This window comes from Scardinius erythrophthalmus, assembly GCF_964197995.2.
Source record: "Scardinius erythrophthalmus genome assembly, chromosome: 21".
NCBI classification, from domain to species: Eukaryota; Metazoa; Chordata; class Actinopteri; order Cypriniformes; family Leuciscidae; genus Scardinius; species Scardinius erythrophthalmus.
The window spans coordinates 30,746,208-30,752,644 of record NC_138241.1 but is presented as its reverse complement, the minus strand read 5'-3'; positions in this window follow the sequence as shown (position 1 = coordinate 30,752,644).

The following is a 6,437-nucleotide window of genomic DNA, read 5'->3' as shown; positions in this document are numbered from 1 at the left end:
GAGAAGACATGCACAGGTGATACAGTAGGCTATACGCAATTTCCAGCGAAAACCATCCTGAGAGGTCTAAAATATCAACAACAAAAAATGGTCTAAAATATCAACACTTATAGGCTTACCATTGTGAATCAGGGTAAGACAAAAACACTTTTGGAAGACTCATTATGTAAATGTAGCTAATTTTGAACAAAAAAAGTGATATAATGTAGCCTATATTTTGCAGCAATGTTGTGCATGTGCATTTACTACCTTTAAATTGAATTGCGACTGCGAGATACAGCTGTATCATGCTTTGTAAGATTTCGACAGTTGCATCAACATCAGGTATTTAAAAAAAATAATTTCAGTTGAATTCATTTTGAATTTGAATTTGAAAAAAAAAAAAAAAAAAAAAAGATTAAAGGGTTAAACAGCCTAAGGGTAAAAAGAATGACTGCCTTATTGCCACTGCGTGATATACAGTAGGCTGTGTTCTCCTGTTGAGGCGATGCCCTGAAATTAAATTTGTGTGCATTCTTGAGGTTGCTTAGATATTGGAATTGCACCAGCATTTGGTCTTTACTACTTTTTTAAATGAAACGCAATAAAGCAAAAGTCAGCCTGTTAGTAGTAGTTAAAAGGATGGACTAAGTGTCCTGATATAAAAAATAATTTGTAATTTGTTTAACAGTATTAGGCTATATTGACACTCCTTCCTTTTTTCGTCTGCATTGCCATTTAAGCTAGAAATGATTAAAATACATAGATGTTGATTAAAAAAAAACCTGTTCCTAAACACAACATTTTAATAAAACTGGAACTTAAACTGAAAAACAATATTGTAATATTCAAAAAGTAACCTTGCTGTATAAGGGGAATTGATTGGTTGCTTGCTTGATTGATCGATATGGACAACAGGCTGGGGATTAAGAAGACTGATAGAAAGACACCCTAATAGTACAAGTGATAGTAAAATAGTAAAAGTGCTAATAGTAAAAGTGCATTGCAAATTTTTTTTTTTAAATCATTATAATTTTAGTGCAATAATCAATGAGTAAAAAGAAGTGTGCAAAATGTGAAAAACAATTAAAACGACATATATATGGAGTTTGTATATGTACTGTGGTCCTGTCAGAGCAGCAATTATACATACAACTAGATGTACCGCATCGCGGTACAAAATATGACCGCCGCTCAGGCCTGCACTGGCTTTCCACAAAAATAAATGACATGGAGTAATTTGGCTGTATTGCGTGTTTATGTATATACCTAAAAAAAGTAATAGTATGTGCATGTCTGTCTGTGTGTGTGTGTGTCTGTGTGTGTGTGTGTGTGTGTGTGTGTGTGTGTGTGTGTGTGTGTGTGTATGTGTGTGTGTTTGTGTATGTGTGTGTCTGTGTGTGTGTGTGTGTGTGTGTGTCTGTGCGTGTATGTATGTGTGCGTACATGTGTGCGCGTGTGTGTTTGTGTGTGTGTGTCTGTGCATGTGGATTTGTATGTGTGTGTATGGGTGTGTGTCTGTGCGTGTGGATGTCAGTGTGTGTGCATGCTTGCGTTTGTTTGTATTCCTGCATGTGTGTGTGTGACAGTATCATCCTAAACCAGCAACCCTTCGCTCAACAGCACCATCTACAAGCCGATGAGTGTACAGTCACTAAATGTGCACATAAATGAATTTATTTTATACCCCCCCATGGATGAAATTCTACAAAACTTAGCAGAGGATACCCCCAGAGGATGTCAAGTTAATCATACACATGAAATATGGTGCAGTTCTGAACATCTCCACTGAAGATAGGGGCGATTAAAGCAGAATAATATTGCATTTTCATTTTTTATGGGAGGGGCGCAAATCACAAATGAGTGATTATGGGCTAGGTTGATGTGGGCCCTTAAGAGCAACATACCATAAAAATTTCTTCATCCTCGGTGCCACGGTTCAGGTAGTTATTTAGGAAAAACTGCATTTTTTTGGGTTTGGGGGGGCCCAGCGCGGGGTGGGGGGAGTGGCCCCCGGGGACCAAACGAAATTTTTCCGTAGAAGTGTAGTGGGGCTACATGCCCACCAAATTTCATGTTCCCCGGTGTTTCGGTGTCCCTGGTATCGTTGACGAAAAATTTACGGGGGCCCCAGCGCGGGGGGGAAAGTGGCCCTCGGGGACCAAACAAAATTTTTCCGTAAAAGTCTAGTAGACCAACATACCATAAAAATTTCTACATCCTCGGTGCCACGGTTCAGGTAGTTATTTAGGAAAAACTGCATTTTTTTGGGTTTGGGGGGGCCCAGCGCGGGGGGGGAGTGGCCCCCGGGGACCAAACGAAAATTTTCCTTAGAAGTCTAGTGGGGCTACATGCCCACCAAATTTCATGTTCCCCGGTGCTTCGGTGTCCCTGGTATCGTTGACGAAAAATTTACGGGGGCCCCAGCGCGGGGGGGAAAGTGGCCCTCGGGGACCAAACAAAAATTTTCCGTAAAAGTCTAGTAGACCAACATACCATAAAAATTTCTACATCCTCGGTGCCACGGTTCAGGTAGTTATTTAGGAAAAACTGCATTTTTTTGGGTTTGGGGGGGCCCAGCGCGGGGGGGGGGTGGCCCCCGGGGACCAAACGAAAATTTTCCTTAGAAGTCTAGTGGGGCTACATGCCCACCAAATTTCATGTTCCCCGGTGCTTCGGTGTCCCTGGTATCGTTGACGAAAAATTTACGGGGGCCCCAGCGCGGGGGGGAAAGTGGCCCTCGGGGACCAAACAAAATTTTTCCGTAAAAGTCTAGTAGACCAACATACCATAAAAATTTCTACATCCTCGGTGCCACGGTTCAGGTAGTTATTTAGGAAAAACTGCATTTTTTTGGGTTTGGGGGGGCCCAGCGCGGGGGGGGAGTGGCCCCCGGGGACCAAACGAAAATTTTCCTTAGAAGTCTAGTGGGGCTACATGCCCACCAAATTTCATGTTCCCCGGTGCTTCGGTGTCCCTGGTATCGTTGACGAAAAATTTACGGGGGCCCCAGCGCGGGGGGGGGGGAAGTGGCCCCCGGGGACCAAACGAAATTTTTCCGTAAAAGTCTAGTAGACCAACATACCATAAAAATTTCTTCATCCTCGGTGCCACGGTTCAGTTAGTTATTTAGGAAAAACTGCATTTTTTGGGGTTTGGGGGGGCCCAGCGCGGGGGGGGAGTGGCCCCCGGGGACCAAACGAAATTTTTCCTTAGAAGTCTAGTGGGGCTACATGCCCACCAAATTTCATGTTCCCCGGTGCTTCGGTGTCCCTGGTATCGTTGACGAAAAATTTACGGGGGCCCCAGCGCGGGGGGGGAAGTGGCCCCCGGGGACCAAACGAAATTTTTCCGTAAAAGTCTAGTAGACCAACATACCATAAAAATTTCTTCATCCTCGGTGCCACGGTTCAGGTAGTTATTTAGGAAAAACTGCATTTTTTGGGGTTTGGGGGGGCCCAGCGCGGGGGGGGAGTGGCCCCCGGGGACCAAACGAAATTTTTCCTTAGAAGTCTAGTGGGGCTACATGCCCACCAAATTTCATGTTCCCCGGTGCTTCGGTGTCCCTGGTATCGTTGACGAAAAATTTACGGGGGCCCCAGCGCGGGGGGGGAAGTGGCCCCCGGGGACCAAACGAAATTTTTCCGTAAAAGTCTAGTAGACCAACATACCATAAAAATTTCTTCATCCTCGGTGCCACGGTTCAGTTAGTTATTTAGGAAAAACTGCATTTTTTGGGGTTTGGGGGGGCCCAGCGCGGGGGGGGAGTGGCCCCCGGGGACCAAACGAAATTTTTCCTTAGAAGTCTAGTGGGGCTACATGCCCACCAAATTTCATGTTCCCCGGTGCTTCGGTGTCCCTGGTATCGTTGACGAAAAATTTACGGGGGCCCCAGCGCGGGGGGGGAAGTGGCCCCCGGGGACCAAACGAAATTTTTCCGTAAAAGTCTAGTAGACCAACATACCATAAAAATTTCTTCATCCTCGGTGCCACGGTTCAGGTAGTTATTTAGGAAAAACTGCATTTTTTTGGGTTTGGGGGGGCCCAGCGCGGGGGGGGGAGTGGCCCCCGGGGACCAAACGAAATTTTTCCGTAGAAGTCTAGTGGGGCTACATGCCCACCAAATTTCATGTTCCCCGGCGCTTCGGTGTCCCTGGTATCGTTGACGAAAAATTTACGGGGGCCCCAGCGCGGGGGGGGGAGTGGCCCCCGGGGACCAAACGAAATTTTTCCGTAAAAGTCTAGTAGACCAACATACCATAAAAATTTCTTCATCCTCGGTGCCACGGTTCAGGTAGTTATTTAGGAAAAACTGCATTTTTTTGGGTTTGGGGGGGCCCAGCGCGGGGGGGGGAGTGGCCCCCGGGGACCAAACGAAATTTTTCCTTAGAAGTCTAGTGGGGCTACATGCCCACCAAATTTCATGTTCCCCGGTGCTTCGGTGTCCCTGGTATCGTTGACGAAAAATTCAGTAAGGTGACGGAAAAAAAAAAAAAAAAAACTTTGACAATCCCTATATGACCGCTTTCGCTAGCTACGCTAGCGGCGGTCATAATTATAGCATTTTGGGCATAAACATGTAAATAATGAAAAGATTGACATTGAAAAATGACACAGAATGATTAAAATTTAAATATTTAATTCAAATAAATAAATGTTCGTGGTTCACACTGATGTTTTTCATTTGTTCTCTCACACACTTCAGCGTCACGGTCACTGGTTTAGACGAACACTGACCATTATCTATTATTAGCACAGCGGCCGTCAGCTGGGCAACTCTTCACGTCATGTCATCACAAAAAGAAATATACAAGAGGAAGATAAAGGAATTAGTAATCATAGATCCTTATGAAGCACCACAAGTTCTTTTTACAGACATTAAATGTGTAGAAAAACTTCCTGACATTGAGTTCGGTGACATTTACAGCTAAGTTACCTTATTCACTTCCCATCACGCTACACCGGAGCTTCATTAAAAGCATACACAAGCTTAGCAGGCTATCGGTATCACAGCATCGCTCGGGCATGATAGAAAAATAGGTGAATACAGAGCCATATTAGACATTCTCTGGTGAATATTTAACGACGACCTGTATTATGACCAGCGGTTAAGGATTTTCTATACCGTCAAAATGGCTGCTCCAAATGGCGTGACGTCACGCGGGACATCCCTATATGACCGCTTTCGCTAGCTACGCTAGCGGCGGTCATAATAATACAGTAACTTACGCTGGTTTGATTCTTAAAACTCATTTAAAGGTCCCATATTATGCCCCTTTTCACAAGATGTAAAATAAGTCTCTGATGTCCCCAGAGTGTGTATGTGAAGTTTCAGCTCAAAATTTTTTACAGTCATTTTTTGGGGCTCAGAAAAACGCGCTGTTTTAGTGTGTGCCCTTTAAATGCAAATGAGCTGCTGCTGGACGACACAGGGGGCGGAGCTTCATGAGCTCGCGCACAGTCTCTCAGGACAATTTCATCTCACAGAATGATGATAATATCAGAAACTCTCAGTATGGTGTTCATTTCGAGTCGGACAATAATGCCTACAGAGTCAGAGTGCTGTATAGAGATGAAACAGGTATAATTTAGTAGTTTAATTACGGTTATTATAACGTATTTGTCATCTGCTTGTATGTATCCATTATTAATAGCCTACAAGTCTGCTGTCTGAATGATGATCAAACATATACTGATGAGTTTAATAAAGTTTATTGTACATCACACAAAAGATGAAGCGTCAGTTTTACTTCAGAAAATAGAGCTGAGTAAACACAGTAAGTTATTAGAAGTGCGCAAGTACATAAATGAATTTCGGTAGAGTTGAGGGAGCATTCCTGTGGGCGGAGGTTAGTCAAAAAACGGTTCTAGTGACGTCATTAAAGAAGGAAGTAGAGGGGTGTAGTCCAAACGGGCCGTTCGATGTAGTCAACTTCTGTTAAATAAAATATCTCGCTTGGCATTGAACTTTGAGCTTTATAATTTTACAGATATTATTTATACTCTAACAACAACATTACACACTAACTGAAGTTTGAAACATGGGATCACGAAGAACGGGACCTTTAAGTTTAAAAGGCTAGGGAAAAACTGAATAGGAAATAGGCCTATACCACGGTGGAAAAAGTGGACACTATAGGCAGTCACTATTGTGTCCTGTTAAAGGGACCTGAACCAAATCTGAACAAAAAAAAGTCACTGTTTACATGGAATATGAGCGTAAACAAACACGCAAACAGCAGGCCTATAATTAGACCTCAGTGGGAAAAATGTCATGCTGTGTAACGATTTCGGTCAGCAGCAGGGGGCATCAGCGATCCATAACCAACAACGTCAGAAATTAGTTTTCAACAGTGTCAATCTTACTTCAACCAGACAAGCTCTCAAATATATTAAAGAACACTAAAGCTAATATTAACCAGGAACATGAGGTACAAGAATCTTTCAGAGATTTTTTT